Source organism: Passer domesticus, chromosome 4 (genome assembly GCF_036417665.1).
Source record: "Passer domesticus isolate bPasDom1 chromosome 4, bPasDom1.hap1, whole genome shotgun sequence".
Lineage (NCBI taxonomy): Eukaryota > Metazoa > Chordata > Aves > Passeriformes > Passeridae > Passer > Passer domesticus.
The window spans coordinates 54,446,458-54,472,833 of record NC_087477.1 but is presented as its reverse complement, the minus strand read 5'-3'; the positions used below and the strand labels follow the sequence as shown (position 1 = coordinate 54,472,833).

The window sequence follows — 26,376 nt, the reverse complement described above, 5'->3', positions numbered from 1 at the left end:
CAAGATCCAGCATAGCACCTCTCCTTGTTGACTCCTCTTTCACTTGGAGGAGAAAGTTGTGATTTTAAACAATATATTCATATGTTTCCAGCCCTTTTAGGATTCACTTCAAGCCAACTTCAGCAGTGAGCAATTTTAACAAACAGTTACAGCTGTATTGGATTCTTATCATTAAATACTTTTTTTGCAGTTCTAAATGGCTATTCCTATAAGGCAGCTATTTTAGTAAAAGGAATATGGAAGAGGAGAGAGCAATTACATCAAAGTCAGAACAAAGCATAGAGGAGAGGAGTGAAGCAGGAAAAATGTCTATCAGCCACCCTAGCTTGCTACCTTGCCCTTCGGTTGTTATTTTGGGGATCTGAGTTCTTCTTGGGCTTTGATTCTGTTAAGAGAAAACTGTCGTTTTGTTCTCTTAACTATAACTTTAAAACTTCATTTATGATAGGTTCTAATTTTTTTGACTACTTAACTGTGCAACCTTAGTATTTATGGGGTATTTGTACATTTTTGTCAAAGTGGGCCTGTGTTCACTGGTAGACTATGACCAGCACTTCATAGTACACAAACACTTACCTGAGAGGTCAAATGAGGGAGGAAAAGGTAAGGATCAAAAGAGATGTAATAACTTTAAAGTTATTAAGGATTATCTAAACTGGGTTTTTTTGTGTTTTCTTTTTTCTTTTTAATTAAAAAAAAAGCAATTAAAGCAATTTTTATTTTAAAATACATATATTTTTGTTATATGCCAGATGTTCATTTTGCTATTTGTCCACCAGATGCTGCTATAGCCACAAAAATAAGTGCAGATTGAGAAGTTTTGGGGAAAAAAAAGGAGGTAGTTTTATTTTCATTACAAATGACCCTTACATAATCATGATCCTGGAAAGAATGATGCATGTGCTTACATTTTGTATAGGGAATAGTACTGATGAGTCCAATTAAACAGCTCATTTAGTGTAAAGTTGATCATGGTTGCAAGCTTTGTTAGGATGGGGCTAGATCAATTATGTTTGCTATTTTCTTAATTTGCTGGTCTGTTTCCATTTTTGTGTTTTATGAAGAGAAAGTAGGAAAGACAGAGATAATAACTATCTTATTTAATAGAAATATAGATTTTTTTGGGCTCCCATAATGTATGATATATTTTCTTGTTAATGAGTGTAATTTTATTTAAAAATTCATGTATCTTAGGTTTCTTCTTAAATTTAGTGACACCAGCAACAAATAGGCATCATTACAGTTTATGTAGAAGATGATAAAACCTTTTCCTGCAGGGCAAAGTGATGAAATAAATCTGAAAACTGTGTATAAAATGGTACCACTTTAGAAAAGCTATTTAGACTCTAATTTGCCAGTTAGTATTTTTGAAATTAAAACATTTCCAATATGTCCGGGCTGTGGTTGTTTAAAAAAAATGTAACCGTTCATTTTCTTTATGGGATGGGAAATAAATGGAGCCTTTGTGTTTGCAATTCTAGAAAACAAATCACTTTTTTAATGACTGGATTTTCCTGCCAGCTTGGAATTTGCCGCATGTGCGTTTTATTTTGAATGCCTAAAGAGTGAAATCATTTGCTGTCATTCATGCAGATGGGGCAGATTGGCTTAGGTGTCATTTGCAAAATGTGCACTTTCATCATTCAAGTTTGAAGGGGATCATTACAAAAATGTAGTAGAAGCTCAGGACTGGTGGAAGTGAAGGGCTGGGATCGAGCATCTGTGTCATAGTCTTGTGTTACATAAGCCTGGACCCAAACTTAGGTGTTTTGGACTTTTCTTCCATCATGTTTTGTTGTACTAGGAAATATTGAAATACCTCCCCAAACCAGAGAAACTTGAGGTAGCTCTCTTGATAGCCAACCTGACAGATTATATGGGTTTTTTTCCCCTCTTTTGTTTATAAATGTGGGCCCCTTGTGAAATATCAAAGCTCTTGACTGATGTAACAGCCAAGATCGATACAGTTTTGTTTACTCATTTACAGAAGGAGTGAAATCTGATATGAGTTAGAACCAGAGCAACTATATTTTAATTTTTCCCCAGTGAGACAAAGTACATACTCTGGAATGTTGTGGTTTGTCATAATGTTCTGCAGCAGTTGTGCCAGTGTCAAAGCATCCCCAGGACATGATGGTGCATGACAGATGTAAATAAAAAGATAATTTGATTCATAGCATTTTGAATACTGCATTCTGAAAATGGTTTTGTTATTACTTCCAAATTTTAAATGTGATCAGAATTTTTTTTTTAAGCTGAAAGTGTTAGGTTTTTAAGCACAGGTAAACAGATATTCTCAAAATTGCCTTTCTCCTATTTGGCTTATGGCTCAGTACTTGGAGTATTTGGGAAATAGGAAGGGCTTGTCAGCCTGTCAGGGCAGGATGGAGCCCCAACTAAGATCCCCCAATCCTCAGCATCCCTGGTACAGAAACCGTGTGTTGGTTCTGGCTTCTCAGCTTCTTCTCTTTTGCCTGATCACTCCATCACTTTCCTCTGCTGTCACTTTGTCAAGTTTTGTAGTGAAGTTTTTCTAGCTGGCCAGACCCTCAATATCTGCTTCTCCAGACACTGAGATCCTGCTCTAGAGTTTGTCAGGGAGCATTCACCAAAATTCCTTTCTGTTGCACACTGAGGGAATGTAAAAGAGAAATGAAAAAGTAACTGCAAATGTACAGTGGCTTCATGCTGATGCCAACTCTCTATGGTGTTTACTTGAACTCAGACCTACTTTCTGCTTGTCATCCCAAAATTATGCATGGGTACTTCTTCAAATTCTGTTATTCTTCTCTGGTAAGTGCTCTGTGTTTTATCCTGATTAATAAGGAACATTTTTATATGCATATAAACACTTTTGTTTCTCTGTTAGTCTGTTTCTTTATTAGTATTTTTTTAAACTGGCCAGATTTATACCTTTTTAACAGGCACAATCACAACAATGATTGAAATCTGGTGAGTTCTGATTCTGTTGTTAGATAAGTAGGAAAAAGACCTGTAACCTGTAGGGGTTACAACATAAATTCCTCTCTTACTAGTGATGGGAGAGAACATTTAGAAATCAGTCTATGGGAAAAAAATCTCCTAGTAAATCTAGGGCACTAATGAGTGAAAAATCAAACTGTGTTACTTCCAGTGCTTAAAAAAGCAGCCTATTGCTCTGTGCTGTAATTTCATTTTTTATGGATGGAAATTTGATTCTGTAAGTTGAGCATATGATTTTTTGATATTTCCTGACAAATAGCTGGCATGTTTGATGCAAGTATAGCCAAAAACTCATTTCCTTATTTACTGATACTGTATGGAAAATACAGACTATAAATTAAACACAACAGAATTTTTGTGGCAAGTTACCTGCTTTGTGCTACATGTTTTTATGCAGACTTTTCCCTTTCTGGGCATGTTTTTTTTTTGTTTCCAGTGAGCCTTATTTGCCTTGTTATATGTGGCTGAGTTTGTATCTCATTAGGAAAGCCACAGGATCCATGGGGAAAGATTTTCTATTTCATGTACACATATATCACTGTTGTGAGTATTCTTTGTTAACCTATAATCAAGTTTAATTTAAATATAGTTTCTGAGTAGCATCTTTTTAAAACTTTATTAAATTCAGTGTTTAAAAAAAATGTTTTCTTCCTTTTTGTACTTTGTTTGGGATTTGGTAGGAAATAAACAGGTGGTTGTTGCTAGTTGGGCAGGTTGTACTCGCATTCATAGCATTTCTTCTGCGAAGGGACTTACAACAATAACCCCCCAACCTTAAAATAATATGTGGCTTCCTTTTGGGCTGTATATTTTTTCTACTGTTTCCTCTGAGACAACATGGGTGTCCTTTAAAATTTCGATGGAGATATGGATTGGCAGCACTTAAAAGAAGAATGAACTTGTGGCAGGGTGTTCATTTTCAGTGCTGCTGTCCTCATGGCCATAAAACTGTACATTTTTTCTTTGTAAATTATGTGTCCTCTCTCCCAGGATTGCCATATAGTTTCTTTCAGCATTTTTTTTCCCTAACAGAACTGGAGCATGTACGTGCTATGATTGTTTGCATTGCCCATTTGAATTTGAAGAGCTATTACAAGTGATTTTCTTTTCTTATCCTCCATAGCTTCTGGTTCTGTGTAATTTGTCCTGAATGCAGATTCTCTTCCAGAAGAAGGAAATTTTTACTAATGCAGTGGCAGTGAATATCTTGTTAAAAAAGCTTTTGTGTGGACTTTTGGAGGTGAAAGGAAAACCTGTAGACCATTTCATGTAGAATAGGTATAGTTTAGGTCAAGACAAAAAAAGCTTTTTTCTCTGGAGCGAATTCTGAACTATTCATTATACTTGTCCAGTCACTTCCTTGTAAGTGTGTAAAATCTAAGTTATAATGGATCCACTTGTGGGTCCCCCCCCGGACAAATATCAAAGGGAAATAAGTAGACTTAACTCCTTTTCATTTTTGATGGTCTGACTCAAACTGTCCTACTTGTTTATTCATCCAGAGTGCCTCCAAATGTTGACAATATTTATTAGATTGAAGCAGTTAGAGATGAAAAGAAAATGTAGAACTTTCTAATCCTTGCCCTTATCAGGACTATCATCAATAACTTGTAAATTTTTTAAAAATGTATTTTGCCCATCATATCTAGTAAGTCTGGTTTGGCCAGCTTTTTGTCTTGTACTTTCTAAAAGCAGCACAAGCAGACAAAACAAGTTTACAATCATCACCTCCTTTTTGGCATGAAGTAAATAAGGTTTCTAACCCATAATACAGTATGGAAGCTGTTTTGAAATAGAGCAGCCAGAGATGGCAGCATTCACCATCCTAATGCTGCTTGACTTTTTTTTTAAAGCTTCAGTAACTTGAAAGAATGAATGATGTAAAAATTTTAGCTTCCACTGAAAAAATGCAATGCAAACTAGAATGTCTGTCCCCCTTGGATATGAACTGACATAAAACCTGATTGTAAAGGTTTAAAAATTTGAAAGGTAGAACAAAAGAAGAGCACACCTATATTTCTTTTAAATTCTGCTTCTGAAGCCATTGTTCTGAGTTTTGGAGCCTGACTAATGATTTTTGAGTGCTTTGCATTGGGAACATCTGTTGGCTTTTGTCCTGTCACAGTAGGTAAGTGAGTAGAAGTTGAAAGTGCTGATCTTTCCATGTTCTGATCCTGAGAGAAAAGGAAAGGGAACATTTCAGTATGCATCACCTATTTTCAGGCTGTTTTCCCCACAGCATATGGTTGGTGTACGTCAGTGCTTTTCTTATAGTCTAAGTGCAGCACAAGGTATTTTTTCCCAATTAAGGATTATTTTTCTGAAGGGGTGGCTACTGCTTCTGGAAATCCCAACTCTAATTTGGCAAAGATAGAAATAGTCTTTTTGCTGTCACAGCTTCATGAAACTATGTTGTGACAAGGCATGATCTGGTTTAGATTTTAAAAAGTGAAATCTGTGAGATTGGCTCAGTCTCACAGATTCAGTGCATCCCGGAGGACTAAGGAATAATCCAGAAGGATTTCTGACGTGTGCAGTAGATGGGGTGTAATTTATACAATTAACTTCTTAACAGAGTATTAAGGCATATCCTTACTGTTCTTTGGCCTTTTTGGAGGGTGGAATCCCTAGGGGGATGTGTGAGGTTTTGCTGTAACTGGACCAGAGCTCTAGACATGAAATTCTCCCTGACCTGTTCAGATGTATAGTACTATGATGGATCAAAACTGGTCTCAGTTCTGGTTACATTGGGGTCCAGGGGAAAAATTCAACAATTGTAATGTCCATCCATGCTGTTGCCTTTGTTGCAGATGGCAGAGATATAGCTCGGGTTTCGTCACTGCCTGAGGTGCCCAAAACTGCCTTTTCTAGGAGGTACAAAATGTCTACCTCTGCCAGACCCATGAATGGGACATGCTTTTTTTTTTTTTCCCCAAATATATAATGGAAAGCCACAAGTAGTCTAGTTAAAAAAAATACCACACTGCGCTGCAATAGCAACAGTCAATCTGTGTATCTATGGTTAGAGATGTTATCCACAATGTAGCATTGCACTTCATTTTCCTCTGGAGACCGGGAGAAAGATTCCTTCTATCCTGAGCAAGGCAAATGGTCCAACCTGGCAAGTACAGAGGCCCCCTCACCTGGGGGCAGGATGCAAGATGACAATCATTGCATCTGGTTGAAATTGGAGTGAAAATGGAAAAGATGTGGTTCTTTCCTCTGCCCCCTCCACACTCCTCCCAGTGTAATGGAATTTAGGGAACATGGTAATGTTGTTAAACTAGAGTAAATTTGTATTGTAAAAAGAACATTTGCAGTCCTGTGGTATGAGACAAGGAGTGAGTCCTGCAGGCCAGGTCAGTTAATAACCCTTCATGCTTTTCTGCTGTGCTGGGGCATTAAAAAGAAGAGAGGATGTTTATGTATAGGTCAGTCTTCTCAGGGACCGGCAGAATGTGTAAAGGACTGTCCTTCTTGGTAGGCATGTGTAATAGTCAAGATTCACAACCACATAATATTTCCAGCTATTGTTTGAAACACTGTTCATTGCAGTTTACTGCAACATTCTGGAAAGCTTCAACATCAGTTCAGACTTAGTGTGTTCCTATGTCATGCCTGGGTTATGGCCTGAGAGAGATTACACACAGAAAGACAACAAACAAACACTGATCACATGGTAAAGGAAATGAGAAACAAAAGCACCCTGTGGAATCAAAACGAATCCAAGGCATGACATCTATTAAGAAACGAGGGTTTTTAGCAGTGTAAGACCCAGCTCACTGCTGCCCACTCCTGCAAGTAGAACCTTTGTCCACCAAATGACAGTGACAACTCTAAAAACACAAAAATTAAGAGTCTTCTGCTGTGTGAAACCCCCCCTTCCTTGCTTTACCTAGCAACTGTCCCACCTTTCTCACCTGAAGGTACTAGGTCTTTTTCTCCCTGTGTTTCTCAGAGTGTGGGTACTGATAAGAGCTGCTAAGAATACTTGCAAGTGACACCTTTTGTTTCCTCTCCTGCCTGTGGAGGCATGTGACAGAACTCCCCCAGCTTGGTGCCAGTGATGTGTATTTTTAAAAGAGCATCTAAAAAAGTATTTATGTCTTCAGATGTGATGCTGGATTGAGCAGCAGTCAACCATTTTATTAGTTCTGCTCTCCCAGCAGTAAGACTGGCTATTGAATTTACACTGTCTGTGTTAATTCTGAATTTGTCTGTATCAGACTTACTGCTGTGACTCCAACTTCCAACAGGTTTACACCTGCTTTTGTACCTTACTGTGCTCTTCTCTGGAGTTGAGGTACTTGAGAGTAAATTCTTTTTAAGCCTTGGTAGCAGTGATGTGTTATGGGTGGGCATGTCAGTGTGGGAATGTGATTCAGGAGGTGCTGGGGTTTCTTAAAGATCACTTATAAGCCCCTTGCTAATGGAAGAAGTAGGTGCAGCTGGAGAAAACTGATTTTTTCAAATGCCTCCTTGGATATTGGTGACAGAACACTCATTTTATCTGGATGCATAGTGCTGTCCTATGCCTTCACCAAGTGTCTCTCTGCAGAAAGGCTGGGGAATAATCTTTGTTGTATTGATGATGTGGTTTTGGCTACTGCTGGGATTGTGGTCTGTTCTCAGCATGAGAAAGGCAATGTAGTCATCCTCTAGGCTGATGTCTGAAGGGGCAGATCCTTGGTGTTTCCATTCTTCTCTTCCTGAAGTACAGTAAGATTCTCTACACAGGCTGCATGCTCTAAGGTGCTTTTATTAATCTCTGAAGCTCCCAAATATTTTGCCTTCTATGTCTTCCCACCTCTCATGAAGTTGTAGACATTTTTTGTTTGTTTTAAAAATTGTTTTAACATTAATTTGGCCCAGATTTTAAATCTGTTACAAACCTCAGAATGGAATCAGGCATTTCCTCAACTGTGCACAAGTTTCTGGAGACTATGATGTGCATCTGACTCAGAGAAATATCCCTAGTGCTGGCACCATACAATACATCAGGCTACTATCTCAAAATGGTGAAATGGTATCATGAGTTTTTGAGAGGTTGTGTGTGGACAAGGATGTGGTGGACAAGTGGGGGTGGAATTGCTGTCCAAGTGAATCAGCAGCCAGCTCCATCTTGAGGGGAAGATGCTGGCAGACTTTTAAATGCTGAAGTCAGTAAGCAGGTGGAGAAAGGAGTCATGAGAATACTAACAAAGAGATGTTAAATACTTAACATATTTATAGGGCTGTTTAGGTTCTAGTGAAATACTAGTAATTTAACTAGAACATTACATGGAGAGGATTTAGCCTTTTAATCGTGCCAGTAAAAAAAATATGGATCTTGAGGCAAAAGCTTTCAACCTAAAATAGAAACAAGAGAAAGGACAGTATGTGATTGGGTTAGTATTGCTCATAGTTTCAGTTAGCAGCATCCTGTAGATGTATTTTCTCTTAAAGAGACATTGTGAAGGCAAAGAGCTATTTTCTGAGATGTTTTGAGACTTCATTTGGAAGTCTCATTTGCCTAGTGTGTAGGTAACTTTCTAGCTTCTAATTCTGTGTATCACATCATGACTAAACAGGATAATGCAGACCTGTGGATCAGGCCTAGTTTTCTTTTCCTGTATTTCATTGACTGCACAGAGGGGGTAGGTATGCTGGGAAGTTCAGATCGAAAACCTATTCTATAGCCTGGTTGGAACACAGCCCTCTAGTAAGCACTCAGTATTTCACCACAGGTGGTGCATGTAGCTGGTACTTGGCAGGTTGGTTTGTAGTTCTATCATCTTCCATTACCTCCCTTACAAGACCAGTAAGTGTGTTGTTCTGTTTTTCCAGTGTTGTGCAAAGCAAAACAATGAATGCTGAATCAATAAAGTAATCCACAGTTTAACTGCTCTAAAGTAAAGAAAAAGCATTTTAAACCTATACATTATTTATTTTTATTAAAACATTTTATTGGCACCAACTTTTTGTGTTTTACTTGAAATATCATTTGGATCCCATTGATGTGAAAGGCTTTATTTGAAACTCTTTTTCAGACTTAATAGATTAGTTTTAGTAGTGAGCCAGTTGGAGTTAATCAATGGAGAACAACTGTACAGAGGTTCTCTAAGCTAGGCTGGATTTGAAGGGTTTAATTTTAATCATAGTCTGGGAGCTACAGCTGCTTCATGTTTGTTTAGTAATAGAGTTGATGAGCAGCTAATTTGAAAGGAAAGCTCAAGCACAGGTGTTAAATTCCTCATGGGTGTAAGAGAACTGGGCTTGAATGTAAGAAGATGGTGCTGAACATATTGCTCTACAGCAAGGCAAAGAAATTTTTGTTTAAATATTTCTAAATTAGCAGGTTACATAAATCCTTTTACTCAAACATCATTCCCCTTTTTAATACCATTTAGGTGATCATCCAGTATGTCAGAGAGCAGGATTTGATACCCTACTCTGTCTGGTTTTGAATATGTACCTTCAGGTTCCAGGATTTGAGTCCTAGTGAGAACAGTGCTCTGAGCATGTCTTTAGTTTTTTCTATATGACCCTATTCAGATTGCCTGTAAAAACTAATAGGAATTTGATTTGAGGAACACCATTTACTAATGCCTGGTCTATATACATATAGAGGATACAGAGATGTGAATCATTATCCGGTCTAGTTGTCCTCATGCACTTTGTGGGGAGGTAGGCTGTAACTCCTGAAGAAAGGCAGAATTGAAAACTCCTGCTCTGGCATTTCCTACTCACCAGGTTACAAGCTCTGTGGGCTGTGTGCTTAGTTCTAGCAAACACTACTCTTTGTAAAGGTTCTGATTTGTCATCTGTGTCATACTTGCTGTGATTACTGTGGTGCTCCTGTAGCAGTTGCTACGAGTGATGGCTCAGAGATGAGACTATTGACTTTTGACAGCAGTCTCCTTAACATCCTGTGAGTGTACAGGCTACTGAGTTAGGAAGGCTGAGGAGATAATGTGATGTACTCTGTTCCCTAAGCCTCAGAATTGGTAAGCCATGTAGCAGGTGAAGAGGCTGCTACTCACAGGTACTGCTGTCAGTGTTGAACACTGCTGCACTTAGTGTTTGGGTGATTTCCATTGAGCAGGATTCCCTAGGGTGGCAGGATGTGTGAGACAGGTGGTGTAACGCAATTGCTATTGCAGTGTTGGAGTTCCTATATGCAGCCAGTCCCAACGCTACAGTTTACAGCAGGCTAACATGGAGGAAAGAGCTGGATGAGGTTCAGTAAAATGTCAGAAGAAGTTTAAAATGGTCCTAGAAGATTTTGATCAGAGTATATGTATAAAAACCAGAGCTGGCTCTCTAGTTCTGCAACGTAGGGACAAACTCATGTTGGGGAAAGTATTCTCCAAATTCATATGAAAAGCAGGAAAATACTTAACACATTAGGTATTTTAATAACCTTTTTTATTTTCTTGATCAGATCATAAGCAAAAGTACTATCCATTGCTATTGTAGTAAAAATTTCCCATGTGCTCCAAAATGATGGGCCCGGTCTTGGAAGTTCAATGCAATCACCACACTGGGGTGATGAAAAATCAGTTCTTTGGCTTCTTTGAATTAATTAAAAAATTAAGTTCTTAAAATAGTTTATTATTACTGAGGAATGTTAGCAGCATTTCTGTTGAGTGTATAGATGTTAGTGTACTTGTTATTGCAGACACTACATTAAATGAAGGCATACAGAGATGTACAGATATTCTGAAACTATGTGAGTCAATGATGAGGTGAGGCAGTGATGCGAAAGTCTTGAATTTAGTCTGCTGTGAAGCAATCAGATTCACTGTATTTCTGAGTGCAAAGTAATGCAAATCCTTTTGGGGTTCAATGGACATTATTAGCTGCATTTGAGGATGAGGGGAGAGACATACTTTTTCAGTTATAGGAACCTGAGTTGCTGCTGCTGCTAATTGACTCAGTTAAAAATACTTTCCTGCTCTGTAAGAGGAGCTTCTATAATTTGAAACATGTTTAGATACTTTTATAGCTGTGGATTACTAAGGTGAATGATGGACTCCACACTGTGTTAATATTGTCCAATTCTGGTGGAAGAGAGAATTTTTTCCAGTTCTCTTGATATTTCTAGTTGTCATGGTTATTGTACTGTGACAAAATTGATTTCATTTCACAGAATTTTCTTCATTTTACAAAAATGGAGAAACTGATTTTGCTGATATTTTAGTTTTGTAATGCCTGTCTTTGTAAGAGGAAACCACATTGTTGTGAAAGCCATTGGATGCAGTAGTATGAATAACATCCTGTGCCTGGAAGGCACTGTGAGCCACCGGAATCAATCCAAAAACCTTATCAAGTACAAGGAAACAATGAAATGAAACCCATTTATCTGAACCGGCAGTAAAAATGGACACTCAATTTAACCCTGTCAGTGCCAGCACAGCAGTAGGAGAAAGTTTTAGGCTTCTTCCCTTCTTGTTTCTCTTCTGTGCGATGCTAGGCTTTTCACAGAGGGAAGGTGTGTTCATATTTATGCACAGACATGCATGTGGATGAACTCTACAAGCCATCTTCTGTTTCAAACAGAAAAATAAAAACCTTGTTTTTAATTAAGGTTGAGAGAACTAATATACCAACATGAAAAAGGTAGTTTTTCATGTAATTTCTCACTCCTAATATAAAAATCAAAACCCAGTCTCTGACACAGTCTTAACCCTGTCTGTATGACTTGCTTTACAATAGGAAAGACTAGATGGAGTTTGTGTTTTGAAGGATTATCTGAAAAGCAGTTTTGGCTTCAAATGTGATCCGTTCTGCTCTCTCCACAGGCAGATACCTAGTAAGACAATATTGAGTTTACATTGTTTTTGTTCTGCGTTTGTCTGTAGCAGGCTCACTGCTATGACTGCAACTTCTAACAGGTTGACTGTCTGAGTATTTGCCTGCTTTTGTGTCTTGCTCTCCTAATGTCTGAAGCTGATTAAAATTGAGAGTAAGTTAAGTGTAAGTTAGTTTGGATATGGCTGGCAGTGACTGTGCTCTCATAAAGCCCCAAACATACAGATAGGTTTTTAGACACAGCACAGATGCTTTTAATGTGCTATTGGTAATTGCTTGGCTAGAGGCTCCAGAATCTTGGAGTTTTTGGCTATGGTTAATGCAATATTAATAAAAGTGAGTTTTATATTAGCTTTTATTAGTACTTGCATTCTAGGATCATTTTGCTGCCTGATAGCACTGCAAGAAGAGGAGATGGTTATATTTTAACTTGTTTTCATTGAGTAAGAGTCCACTGTGCTCCTGGCAACTTGCTCTAGTTCACCTTCCATGAGCATGCAGGTTGGACGCAAGGGATTGGATCTCAGGAGATCCATGCAGAACTTAATGATTCTTGGACTATAAACAACAGGCCAGAGAAAGTAACTATGGATTATGGTATAATGAGTAAATTTAGTTTAAATTAAATCATAAAATAAGTGATTTTATCAATTACAGGAGAGAATATGAATGTACAGTACATTCAGCTGTATAATCATAGAATCATTGGGGTTGGAAAAGACCCTTAAAGCTCATCAAGAGAAACTATAAACCTAATTCTGCCAAGTTCCCTACAAAACCCCAAGTGCCACATCTAAACCTGTTTTAAATACCTCTGGGGATTATGACACAGCCACCTTCCCTGGGCAGCCCATTTCAATTCTCAGTAATAGTTTCAGTGAAATTTTTCCTAATATCCAATCTAAACATCCTGGCAAAACTTTCTATTGTCTGATACTGCTGATACTTTGGAAAAGAGGCTGTCACCCACCTTGTTACAACCACCACTCAAGTAGTTGTGGAGAACAATTAAGTTCTACTGAGCCTCCTTTTTTTTCAGGCTAAACAAGTCCAGAGCTCAGGGACTTGAATGAGAACTTAGGAGAATGTATAGCTATTTAGCTGGATGAAGCTTGGAGAGAATTTAGAAATTAAATGGCAGGGCCTGTAAATGTACATGATATGTAATTAATGTTAGTGGAACTCAGAAACAAAACTAACATCTTTTAGGATGGAATTTGACAAGTTTGTAGAAGGCATTCCTGGGTGGGACACTCATGATATCAAGGGAATGAACTTAATTACCCTGGGTAAGTCATTACCCATTTGTGTTCACATATATGAGTCTGATGGCAATATTGGCAGAGAAATATCTCATTTTGTTTTCCAAATCAGTACCAGAAGGCAAGTAGGCTGTTGGGCATTACAGGTTTGTTCTACAATTTTCACATTTTTAATGAACAGTATCCTTTTGATCTGGTAACATCTACATTTGTCATTTTATCTTTGACTTCTTCAGAAAGCAAAATAGCTATAGCAAGAATTTAGTTGTCCCAACTGTAGTAGTTAGTACTTAGAATTTAGTAGAATTTAGTTAGTAGTTAGTATTTAGGCTTATCTTACCGTGTAATACATTTTAGATAGACAATGGGAAGATGAGGTTTTCTTATTTTGTTTCTTGGTTATAACCACATCATAAACACTTGGAATGGGGATTTGGTACAAATAAAACACCTAAAATTTTGGATGCACATGAGAAAAATGCTATGTATCCATAGATCACCTTACAAAAGGTGATCCAATTACAAAAATTGCTGAAAGGTCTGCATGCAATTTCAGATGTTCACTATTTTATCTCCTCAAAGTAAGCACTAAATGCAATGAACATGTTCGATGATGCAGCCCTGTGTAGTATGTGTATAACTATAGGTAAAGCTATGTGGGAAAAAAAGGTTGTAATATGATGTAAATCAAGGTAAATGCTGAATATGTTCCAAATGAAAGTATTTAGTGAAGGAAATAACATGGTCTGTCTAAGGTATATACTGTAAATGCCATTTTTGGTGTTGTTCTGTTGTTAATAAGAAAAGAAGGATCCATGATGGTGAAGTGTCCAAAGAAATCTAGCCTGTAAAAGTACTTTATGACCTGTGACAAAGTGGACTTGGGAGACTTCCAGATGCCCTCCCAGCTGCTCTTGCACTCCACCTTTTCAACAGTACCATATTGGTGCCATGATTTAGTTGAGGTGTTAGGGCATGGGTTGGCCTCTATGATCTGGAAGGTCTCTTCCAACCTAATCATTCTGTGATTCAGTACAGAGGAATTAAAAAAGATGGAAAAGCTTGTGGCTGAGATGAAGATGAGGGACCACTTACCTATTACCATCCTGGACAAAACAGACTTAGCTTGAAAAAAAACAAATATAACACCACCTTCCCTTGTCCCCTCTCTTTGTCAGGCTCAACCTCACTTCATTCTCTTACCCCTTCCCAACCCCTAGAGATGCAGGAGGATGGGGAATTGAGTTACAGTCAGTCCAAAACAGTTTCTCTCTGCTGTTCCTACCTCCTCATACTTTTCTGTTCTAAAAGCTAAAGTTCTTCAGTGACAGATTGCTCCAACCTGGGACCTTCATGGGCATCAGTAGCTTGCTCCAGCAGGGGTTTTCCATGGGCTGCAATTTTGTTCAGGGAGCAACCACCCACTGCAGTGTTGCCCTTCATGTGCTGCAGGGGCTGTCTGCTTCATTCTGGTGCTTTTCATGGTTTGCAGGGAATTTCTACTTTAATATGGTCTTCTGGGCAGGCTGCTGGGGGACGCTCTGCTCCAGCCCTGGAGCATCTTTCCTTTCTTCTCCACTGTCCTTGTTTGTGGGATTTTTTTTTTCTCACTCCTCTGATATCCTCAGCTGTGTCCTGCAGTGGGTTTGGAGCTGGCACTGGCTTCTCCTCACCCCCCTTGCCATATGAAACCAATACTGATCATCTCATCAAGCCTCTGACATCTGCAATAAAGCCAAGGCAACTTGGAATAATAGCCTAAAAAAAACTGTTGAAAGGGCAATACACTGAACTACTGAACTTTATTAGAAAAATAAGGAAATTAAATACTTTCTCTGGTCCTTATTACAGTTTTTGGCATTAATCAGTTTCAGTTAGTTTCTAGACTGGCAAAAGTAGTAGCTGATTTTATTTTTTTTTTTAATGCAGGAGTAGTTTTGATTACCTATTTTATGTAACACTCTCAGAAATTCCTTCACAATTTGTCAATTTGTAGTCTCTTCAAGTCTGGGATATTCTCTCTCTCTCTCTCTCTCTCTCTCTCTCTCTCTCTCTCTCTCTCTCTCTAGTGCTATTAGTTTGTGGCACTGGAACATATAGCAATAGATGAAGGACTTGAGTTTCCTTAATTTGAAGGCTATTACTTTGCAAGTGAAGTTCCATTCCCATCCTGGTGACTTGTTTTGTAGATGGGAAGCAGCTGAGACCACTGTAAGAATGGCCACAAACACAATATGTAGTATGTATTTTCCCAAACATACTGCATTTAAAAAAAAAAAAAAATCATCCTTTTGGTAATATGTGTTTTGGTGACAGTTGGTTTTAGAAAGCACTTAAAAATAATACAGGCAAACAGTGAGGGTTTCACGCTGTCATTTGGATAAGCTCTGTTTGGTAAGGCAGTTATCATACTTATGTGTCCTAACACTTTGGAACATGGCTTTGGTCTCTTATCTATTTAAAGTAAACTCTAGTTTAAAAATTGCTTTTCATGCAGTAGTACTATGTATACAAATTCTTAGCTAAAGGGAATAGTTTGTATTTTCAGAAGGATTACCCCCAAAAGTTCTTCAAGCTCTGTCCTATGTTATGACACATCTGTTTTTTCAGTCGTGGGAACAAACTGGAATGTTTGGGCAACAGTTTATTTTTCAGAACAATTTGTGAACCAGAACTATATTAAAAAAACCCCTAAAAATCACTGGTTACTTCTCTTTCTGACCTTCAGGTAAATATAATGAAGACATACACAGATATATTAAGAGGCTTTTAACAGGTATCTTAAAGCACTATTTTGCAGGTTTTCTCTTACCAACAATTCAGTTTCTTCAAACTGAATGATTGAGACAGAGGTATTTCCTTTTCTTTTTTATCAAGGTAGATGGAAGTGATTAGAGCAAATTCTGTCATCAGTTCCTAGTATTGTACTTTTATCTTGAGTCTTTAATAGGTTGGTTGTGTCAGCACACACTCTAGGTCAGCCCTTGATCTCTTCAGGCAGCTGTAGGCCACCCATGTGCTCAGAGAGATGAGGTGAGGTAGAAAGGTTTTTTTGAGACTGACACAGCATTGTGAGCTGTTACCGTGTCTGATATTTCTCCTGAATTTTCATGTTCAGGAGTAATTTCAATCAGAACTTTAAGTGAAATGTAAAGACGTCTAGTTCCCGGTTCCAAGTTAATTTCATCTGTTGGTATTGCTGCTGGCCCTATCTGAGGACCACAGTCCTGCTTTGAGTGCTGAGTCACACCTTTTCAAAGGTAGAGAATGTGCCATGTGGTCTGTTCAAAACTGTAGATCTCTAGAGAAGAAAGGGTTTCTGTAGCACTGCAGAGGATCCGTGAAAAGGGAAAAGGTGTTTTGATTCTGTGTAAGATGCATATGGGCCTTACAGCTGTATGTACTGCCACATGATGATTCTTGAGCTGGAGTCCAGGACTGGAGAAAGGTGCATTATCTGCCTTTCTTGTGAATTTTTTTCTTCAGTGAGTATTAAATCTTGAATATAAGTTAAGAAAAACTCATTATGTTGGCATATTGCTGAAAGCAATACAAGACAAGAAAAATAAATGTTAGCTGAAAAAAGGAAGCTTGTGAAAGACTTGTCTTTGAAATTGCATTTACATTAAAATTCATGCAGCTCCGTATTCTGCAGCTGACTACCCCAGCTTTACCTTTATATTAACCTACAGGTAACTTCTGTCAGAAAATCAAATGGGGAAGAATGAGTGTTTAGAAATAAATCAATTTTAAAGATTGAATGTTTGTACTAATCACAAGTTAAATAAATAGACCATCCATTTCCAAGTCAGTCTTTTGGGTACTTGCATTTAGGTAAACATTAGTTATAGGTTATTGATATTAGTAGTTGAAATCCAACACTGTACAAAGTGCTTTAGCAACAAGGACAAAAAAGTTTATTTACATGTTTACTGTGTGGTTAGAAAGTTTAGATAAGAGAATAAATGAGTTGTATTGAGAAGCATTATAAATGAAATTGAGGGATACTTTATGATTTACTTTAGATTTTTATGTCTGGTTCAGTTGTAACTTTTTTCTGTTCTAGAGCGTTGTAAGGTACAGAAAGAAGGGCAGATATTTATGTTAGCTTGTGAAAGATAAATTATAAATATAATGTTTCATAACTTTCATCTACTTGCAGCCCACTTTGTCAAATATATTTGTATTTGCTAGGCTTCAGCATCCTGGACCAATTTCAGCCAATCTGTGATAGAAGGCAATTTAAACAAATGGAGACAAGCAAGCCACAGTAAACATGGTATAGATGCAGCTTCTCTTCCAAGTTTGTGATTTACAGCCAGCACCAGAAGATACGTAAGGTGATAAAGTGAGGAAGGTACAGTCTTCAGTAAAAGTGACCCAGGACTCAAGATGAAAGGTGATTTCCTTTAAAGACTAAAAATTTCAGTTCAGAGCTAATTCCTGCAAGGAATGTGAAAAATTCTCTTGTTGCTTTTCCAAAAGAAAAAGTCTTATGAAATAAAATGGATTATTCTCAGAACAGCCTTCTTCTAGTGCTGTAGCTATCCTTGGGAGTACACTTAGAGCTGCTAAAATAAACAAATGTGTATTTTTAAAAGATTTGGTTACTTAAACACTGGCACTTTATTTTCTGCCAGGGATTTGGACAGTCCCATAGCATATGTAACAGAGCATTCCTGACAGAGTTAAACACTGCCAACATTTGTTTATGCTGGCGATCCCAGCTGTGTGCTTTCAAAATGGAGCACATGGTGGGCCAAATCCTGCTTGCTTTGTTAGATAGTCAGCTCTGGGCCAACAGATAGGAATTGATAAAAGGTTTTTCAGAGCTGAATGCATGAGCTGCTGCAACTTGATCACCAAGTCAGAGTTCTGCTACTGGGGCCTGTGTACATTTGTCTTTGGATGTGATTGATGTGAATCAGGCATAAAATACGTCCTCGCCATTTATTTAGTAGCAATTATTCTAAACTGTTTTAGTAATACAAGCAGGATTTTGAAAACCATTAACAATTTGAGCTAATAGATGTTTAAATCTCCCAAGGGTACATAATTAAGCCATTTGAGGAAACTGCATAGACAATGCAATGGGCCACAGGAAGTCTCTGGACTCTGTGCTTTGACAGATGACTGTCTCTGACAACAAACAATGAAAGGGGTAATATTTTGTAAGTGCAGGCACACAGACAGTTAATATTGTACCTTGATTCTTGTGTAAGACAACTTTATTTTGTCACTAAGTGATCACCTGCGTAGCTTAGATCTTGGGTTACAACTGAGATAATGAACAGGTACTGCATAGCTGCTGTTGCCACTCTGTCTGCACACTAATTTATCCTGTGGTAATTAGAGAATGAACAGTACCTATATAAAGGATAATGGTATGGATCACAGTCTGATAACAACTAGCTCTGTGAAGACCTCCTTCTCTTTATCCCAAATCCTCCATACCGCCTTTTGCTTCACTGAAGGTGTTCTGCTACTTTAACTTTGTGCAGTGTAGATTGAGCTTCATCCCCTGCAATCAAAGAAAATCTATTCAGCCTATCGAAGTCTTTCAAAGGTCACTTAAAAAGCAGTACTCGACAAACTGAACTAAAGCAGTGGTTGCCTCTGATTTATTAGTTTTCACAGCAGTCTGCTGCTACACCCTTTTAGTTTTCTCTTAGGCGTAGTTTGTTGCTTGACTCTGGGACATGAATGGATCAGGAACAACCCTGCTGAGAAGGATTTGGGGGTGCCAATGAGGCTGGACATGACCCAGCCATTTGCACTTGCAGCCCAGGAAGCCAAGCATGTTCTGGGCTGCATCCAAAGCATCATGAGCTGCAGAGAGAGGGTGGGGATTCCACCCCTCTGCTTTACTTGTGTGAGATGCCACTGGGAGTACTGAGTCCAGCTGTGAAGTCCTCAGCAAGGGAAAGATGTGGACCTGTTGGACTGGATTAAGAGGAAGACCATGAAGATGATCAAAGTGATGGAGCACCTCTTCTATGAAGACAACTTGAAAGAGCTGGGCAGTTGCAACCTCTCAGTGTTTGAAGGGCCTTATAAGAAGGCTTTTTAGCAGGCTTTTGTAATATGAAAAACAGAAGAAGGGTTGATTTAGATTAGATCTAAGGAAGAAGGCTTTTACAATGAGCATGGTGAAACACTGGAACAGGTTGCCCAAAGAGGTGGTGGATGCCCTTTCCTCGGAGACATTCAAGGTCAGATTGGGTGTGGCTCTGAGCAGTCTGGTCTACTGGAAGATGTCCCTGCTCAGTGCAGGAGGGTTGGAGTACGTGACTTTTAAAAGTGCTTTCCAGCCCTAACCCATTATATAATTCTATGTCTCAGAAAGCAAAAGATAAATTCTCTAATTTAGCTTGAGGCAGTGCTTTTAGAGTATAGTACAGGAATGTGCTTGTAAGTGCATGCATACATCCACATCCTGTAAATATGTGCAGGGCATGACTTGATGCAAACTCTTTACCCATTTAAGATTACGCATGAGAAACATGGAGAGGGAGGCAGTTTTCTATGTTTACTTATTTATCTGGAGGAAAAGGATTATTTTTTTTTGCCTAGATAACTTTGCTTGACTTAGAAAAAGTTGTGAGAGGGAAGATAGAAAAGGCAAAAAGTATGATGTGGTCTGCTCCTTGAAATACAAACAGAGTGGAATTGGATGGTTCAGTTGGAAGGGACAACAGTTGTCTGGTCTAACTGCCTGACCACCTTAGGGATGAACAGAAGTTAAAACACATTGTTTTCCAAATGCATCTTTGATGTATCAACCACCTCTCTAGGAAGCATGTTCCATTCTTTGTCTATAATTGGGAAAGAAATGTTTCCTAGCATATGAATATAAAGGGAAATAATGACTGGATACCCAGTGGTTTCAGTGGGTGTTTTTACACAATGGAGAAATCTGATCATAAAAGTAGTAGGTAAAAATATAACACTGGATCTACTTTCAGTTAGAGGATAATGGGATGGTGTAGAAGGAGAAATCCAAGAACAACTTCTATTTCCCAGTAGTATTCCTAGTTTTCCAAGCAATTTTTACCATTGTTTTCTTAGCTGCTCCCTGACTTGTATTCTGTCCCATGTTTTGTTACTCTCCTCACCTGTTTCTCAATACTTTGAGTGCATAAGGATTGGCAACATATGAGAAGGTGAAAAACCAGCAGGATGTAGGAAAAAAAAGCAGGTATGAATTATGAGAAATCACAGCTTTTTATTGTTCACTTCCCCACTCTCAGTTGTCAGTCCAGTATTCCTGTAACACTCCAAAAATTGGTGTTCATCTTTATTTTTACTTAATAGTCAGTTGTCATATGTGGTGAATATGCCAGCAACCACACAGCTTTACAAGCTTCTCTGATCTTTAAAAGAGGCAGGGTGATGCCGTGAGGAATCAAAGCAATCTGTTTTTAAACCAGAGTTTAGTTTTATACGTCAGGGACACTTAAACAGTTCTCTTTACCGCTTTATCTTCCTCCTAGCAATGCAAACATCCAGATTTCTCATCTATGGTACTTTAAACAAGTCTAAAGCTGTTATCTGGGAACATTGTTGACAAGACCAATTATTCCCACAGTTTTAATCTCTCATTTTTTTTCCTTTGGTAAAAGATGATTTTGGAGGGCAAAGGCTTTTATTTACTCTCCCCTCTCTGGCAAATGCCAGAACAGATCTGAAGACTGAAATAGAGATAGCAAAGAAAGTTTCAGATTTAGGTTAATCTTTCATTCTGTGTATTGATGTGCCGGCTTATACGTACAAGATGCTTGTCATTCTACTGTAGAATAATTGTAGTTAATCCTATTTCCCTAGCAAGTAATTTAAGGTAGTTACCTGCAGCTTTAATATCTGCTTGCTCTCTTCCCTGGCAACTATCAGAGCAGTATAAACCAGAAAGCAGTAGCTACTTTTGGCATTAGGTCTGTACTGTAGGCAGCTCATGCAGTAGTGCCAGGAAGTGATTAAAGAAGGTTGTCAAGGAACTCAGTATCTAATTTGGGTCTGAGTGTTCCCATATCAACACTCTACCAGTGTAGATCATAAGCAGAGGCAGAGATGACAAACAGATGTTTGGTGAAGAAAATAACAGCTCAACCAGATGAAATAAAACCACAGGATCTTAAGCAGCATACTGTCATTGTGAAGCTACTGCACCATCTTTTCCCCTTTGCACTGGATTGGTCCAATCTTTGTTTGACATAGCCCCTGTTGCTTGGCATAGTTGGGTGTTTTGTCTCAGTGCTTGATGGTGAAGCTGCCTTCACCTGCTGCCTCAGCAGCATTCTTTCCTAGTTAGCCCAGAATCTATTGTCTGCACTGTGTCCAATTGCAGGTGCTTCTGCTGCTTCTTCCCATAAATAAATGTTGATGCCTGGTTTTGTAATGTGCTCAGAGATGGAAAAAAGCCTTTCTCAAACAGAGGTAAGTTGGCTCCACAAGCATTTCTTTGCTGTCTTACAGTCATTGCAGTTGCAATAAGACATTGTGTTATCTTGGAGCTCAGAATCTCTAAACCCCTTGCAATCAATGCAGTCTTCAAGACAGAGGAAGTTGAAAATGGAGAATACATCTTCCTTTTCACTTAGGATGTAAATAACATTACAATATTAATTGAACCAGCAAATATTTACAGGATGCAGAAAATAGTAATAAAAGATACTCAGGAAGTTGCAGGTTTAATTCCTCTGAGTTATCTATTATGATGTCTGCACTCTAAACTGATCTCTAGGATGGGTTTTGAAGTCCTTTGGTTTTTCCCTAAGGCAGGTGACAGTGTTCTCTCACAATGTTCTTTCCCCTGGGAGAAGTTACTTTGTTGTGCTTCTTTTCTCTTCAATGGTGATGGGCGCACACAAATCTGTACTTTTGGCCTTTTAGCTTCTGCATAATGAAAGATAGATTCTGTATATATAGAACATAATATAACAAATGAAAGATTTATTAGATAACTTTCTAAAGCAATGCTTTTAAAATTTACAAAGGAAATGGTAGAATTACATAGAAATGCTCAATTCCCTTTACCTACAAGGAGCTTTTACCTCTTCACGATGCTAGGAGGAAGTTTGAAATTCTAGCAAAGATTATCCTGCCTACAGCAGAAAGAGAGTTGTATTAATCTCCTGCAGAGATGTAATTCTTTAGGTACTGATGAACTGCTTTTGTATTATAATGCAAGAAACACGACGATGGTATTTCCTTTTATAAGAGCTTTTAAAAGATTTTTCTACCAGTACAGTCAGGTAAGACCTATTAGAAATAATCTTAGATATGGATTGAAAAATAAGTCTCTCTACAGAAACTGTTAATAAAAGCATGCTGTGTAGTCCTTTTTTCCATATTTTGTGAAATTTTGAAGCATTAGAGGCTGATGGAGTAGAGTGGAGGATATGGTGCCATACTGGAAATAAGAAATGGAGGAACTTGTATTTTGAGCAAGAGGCAAATGAAGATCTGTGTATATTCATTTTTGACTTGGCCTGACAAGCCATGCTGTAGCTGTGGAGTGATGTCTCAGTAAAAGACTACTAGATAATTCACTGACCCATATCCTGTTCATCTGACATGATGCTTAAATGATTGTCTAGATGAAGACTGTTAATGAGCTCCTGCGAGCTTAGCATTATTAACAAAAGAAGAGCAAGTACTGCTGGTTGTCCACACAGCAGTTGTGTAGTTGTTATATCCAATTAATATTTAGAAAATACTTTGGTCTTGGATATTTGCATGATGCCAAAAAATAGTTAGCCAGGGAAAGTATTGTTTGTCTGGTATTGAGCACAAAAAGCATAAAGGCTGGACTGATGCTGTCTGAATTTTTCAGTAGTTTTATATGCAATTTAATGGTTGCTAAGTAAAATACAGTAACATTGAAATGCAACAAGATCTAAAAAATATGGGGAATTGTGTATCAAAAGGCTGTTAATATACATGATACTTTCCAGGCAAATATGCATAGGGAGTTACTAATATAAGGACAGGAACACAATTCAAGGGCCCTAGTATGGGTTTAGGTGAAAGGATATTCTGAGAATTAATGTGTGTTCTGAAACTGAGCCCCTGTGAGCCCTGGGGCATAAGTAATGGGTTTTCTATCCTAAAACTCTCCAGAATACAGACCTTACTGAACAGATGAATGAAAGTGAGTTCAGCACTTAACACAGTGTCTCAAAGAGGATTTTTAAAATAGGAATCATAAGAACGAATACTTACTTGATGCTTTTTTGCCCTTTCTGCTTTTGTCTCTTCTCTGCTTCCCCCCTGTATGGATATCCCACATAAATTTTTTCTTCATTCCTTCTTTGTAATTTAATTTTTTTGGTTATGGTTTTTTGAGGGGAGGGTCTGCTTCCATCCTTTCGTCTACCTTTTACTATTCTTAATAATAATATTAATACAGAAGGTTTTGGTAGATATAAATTGGAACCAGTAGTGTACAAGGTACTAAACTCACATCTTGCTCTCTTTACTCCCTTAGGTAAGTAATATGTCTGGAGAGAATAGAATGACAGATAATTGGGAGTTACTCTTAACAACTATTCGCTCTTTTTCTATGTATGCCTTTGCAAATGTTAGGTAGTAGAGACTGAGAGAATTTTTTGTTCCCCTCAATATTGAGAGACAATAACTAGGAGAGAATTAATTAAAGCTGGCTGAGGCTACATTAATTACCATTGGTTGTTCTAAAAAGAGTAGCTAAAATCTTTGTGCTTACTTTGATAGGAATTGGACTTTATGTTCCATTCTTATCAATACTGATTTTGATCTGTTGCTGTGAGTGTTGTCTCAAACACACCCAAGATGTGGTAAGTAAAGAAATAAACTAATTCAGGAACTGTGCCTTTGGAAATGCTTCAGGAGCATTTATCATGCTCCATAAAGCTTAGGCAGTGTATTTGTAATCCTGTATATTTATACACAATTTTGGAGTGAATAGGATCTGGAAGATTTTTTTCCTGCTTTTGAGGAACACATTCAGATACCACACTGTTGATGTACATTAGTATGTTAAATAGAGAAAAAACTCTGAACTTTAGTCAAATTTTAAAAGATGCACTTTGAAAGACAGCAAAGATCTGTTCCACTCATCCAGTGGAAATAAATGGTCTTCATCACTGATACTGAAAGAATGAAATGTTTGTGGTTATTGTTTCATTTTCTCCTGAGGCAGTTTGCAGTGGGTCTGTTAAAATGCTTCTCTCTCCAAAAGGAGTGATTAAGGTTGTAAACTAACCTGTGAGGGAAGCTAAAAACCATACTTTTCCCTCGTTTTCCATATTGTGAATGTTTCTAGCTTCAACTTTCATGGACACTTCTCATTTTACATGTGGACCTGCACAGCTGTATAAATTAGTCTAACTGGATTTAATTGAGGTATGTATGCTAACAGGGCTTTCCACCAGCATTATATGTACCTCTGTACAGTGTGTTATTGTCACAGGTGTGCTAAAAATGACAGGAACCTGATGGAGTCACATCAATCAAATCTGACATTAGTGTGCTCTATTTTTAGAAGTACATAACCACGTGATCTTGCCAGCTAGCGTGTTCATTCCTGTATTAACTCAACCAGTACTGCAGTAGGAATACTGTCATGATTTAATGCCAGTATATGTGACCCTGTGCTAAGCCAGAGGGACATACAACGCCCACTGGTGGTTGCTGTGCTCTGTAATTTAATTCTGTAATTCAGTAATGTTTAAAAAAACAACCAAATAGTTACCACATGGTGGAAAATTAGCAATAAGGGACTCAAATTTTCTTGTGGTATTAAATCTGCACATGGAAAAAGTTAAATATCATCCTCAATGCTATCCATGTGTTTAGTCACATTGAATGAAATGCTTATAAAGCACGACATTATTTAATGTTTATAAGGTTTCCCGCAACCAGTAAAATTTATTGCAGTTGCTTTGAAAAGCTTTGTGCAGGTGCCTTTTGAGCTGAGCTCACTCAAGTCAGAATATCACACACACTATGTGCAGTTAGTCACTAGATACCTAGCATGGTATTTAAGTAATCCCATAGTAAATTGATTTTTAGTAATCCAATAGTTTGGTGGGATCGAGTCTGTGTAGCTCACATGCAGAAATACTGAAATATAATCTTCAAAAAAGTGTGACATGAGAATTTGCTATGATGAAGAGTCTTTTGACATTGTACGAGGGGGTCTGTGGTTCTCTGTAGGAGTGCTCCTATTTCCTTATTTCTTTTCTCATCTCATTGTCCAGGGAAATAACTTCAGGAATACCAGCATCTGCACAGGAAAGGTACTAGACATTTGCTGACCTGGGTTCAGCCCTACACTGATAAGTGCTGGTACTGATACCTCAGGGATATTAATTTCAGGAGTCAGAAGGGGGGAATCACTTTTTCTCTGTTGGTATTGAACATGTAGTTGAACTTTCCTTTTCTCTTAGTGAAAGCTATTTGGTAAATTGAAGTAGCACAGTAATTTGCTGAGTATCCAAGGCTGGGGTGGCATATTAATCAAATCTTGAAATCTGTTTATCATTCCCTCTGTAATGTGCATGGTTTCCTTGAGTTTGAATAACAAGATTCCAGATTTTTTCTGTCATTGCTGTGATTCATCATCATAAAATGCAACCATCTCTCTTCTGGGTATTTTTGGTACATAGGTGGTGTTTGGGAACTTCTTGCTTTTCAGGGATTTAGACAGGACAGTATGCCTATATATGGAGTGTAGTTATTTTGTTCAGAAGTAAGTTGGGATTTGTTCCCAAACATTAAGTGAGAGGTTCCTATGGAGCCTGAAACTCAGTTCTACTGTGATTCATATCTCTACCTCCCTCATCAACAAAAATGATGGTACCTGCTAAGGGAAATTCTGAGGCCATTTTTACCTTTCTGAGTCTGTGGCAGAACACTATAGAAAACTGTCCATAAGGACAAGAGCGAGGTTATTCTCTAGTCCTTGGCTGATCAAACTTCCCTGCCCACTGACTAGTGCATACTCAATTTTCCAGCTAGGGGTTCCAGGAAGAGAGGAAAATGGACTTTCAGATACCAGTACAAAGGCAAGTGAGAATCAGAACTGACTATTTATCAAACACATAAACAGATGCATCCCTTCTGTGGCTTAGAGGTGGCCCATCCACCTGTCTTAGATAGTTTTGATGTGAATGAGCTCCCATGAATGGGACTCTTGCCATGTTAAAATCATGTCTGGTAATTAAATGTCAATTCAGTTAAAGTATTTAGACTGGAATTGGGTAAGGAAGAGCGTGTTGCTGCTCATTGCCCACATAAGGGTCTATTGGCATATGGCTCTACCTGCTTGATTCCTTCCGGGTTGCAACCAGTGTGGAGC

General features: G+C 38.1%; 1 long non-coding RNA gene across 1 annotated transcript in view; it reads left to right on the top strand.

The window, feature by feature from the left end:
- Nucleotides 1-26,376, top strand: part of LOC135299243 (uncharacterized) — a 35,414-nt gene that overhangs the window by 568 nt on the left and 8,470 nt on the right. Inside the window, exons 2-3 of the long non-coding RNA XR_010361270.1 lie at nt 17,232-17,436; nt 21,382-21,470. This is a non-coding gene — a long non-coding RNA (uncharacterized LOC135299243). The remainder of the gene's footprint in view (nt 1-17,231; nt 17,437-21,381; nt 21,471-26,376) is intronic.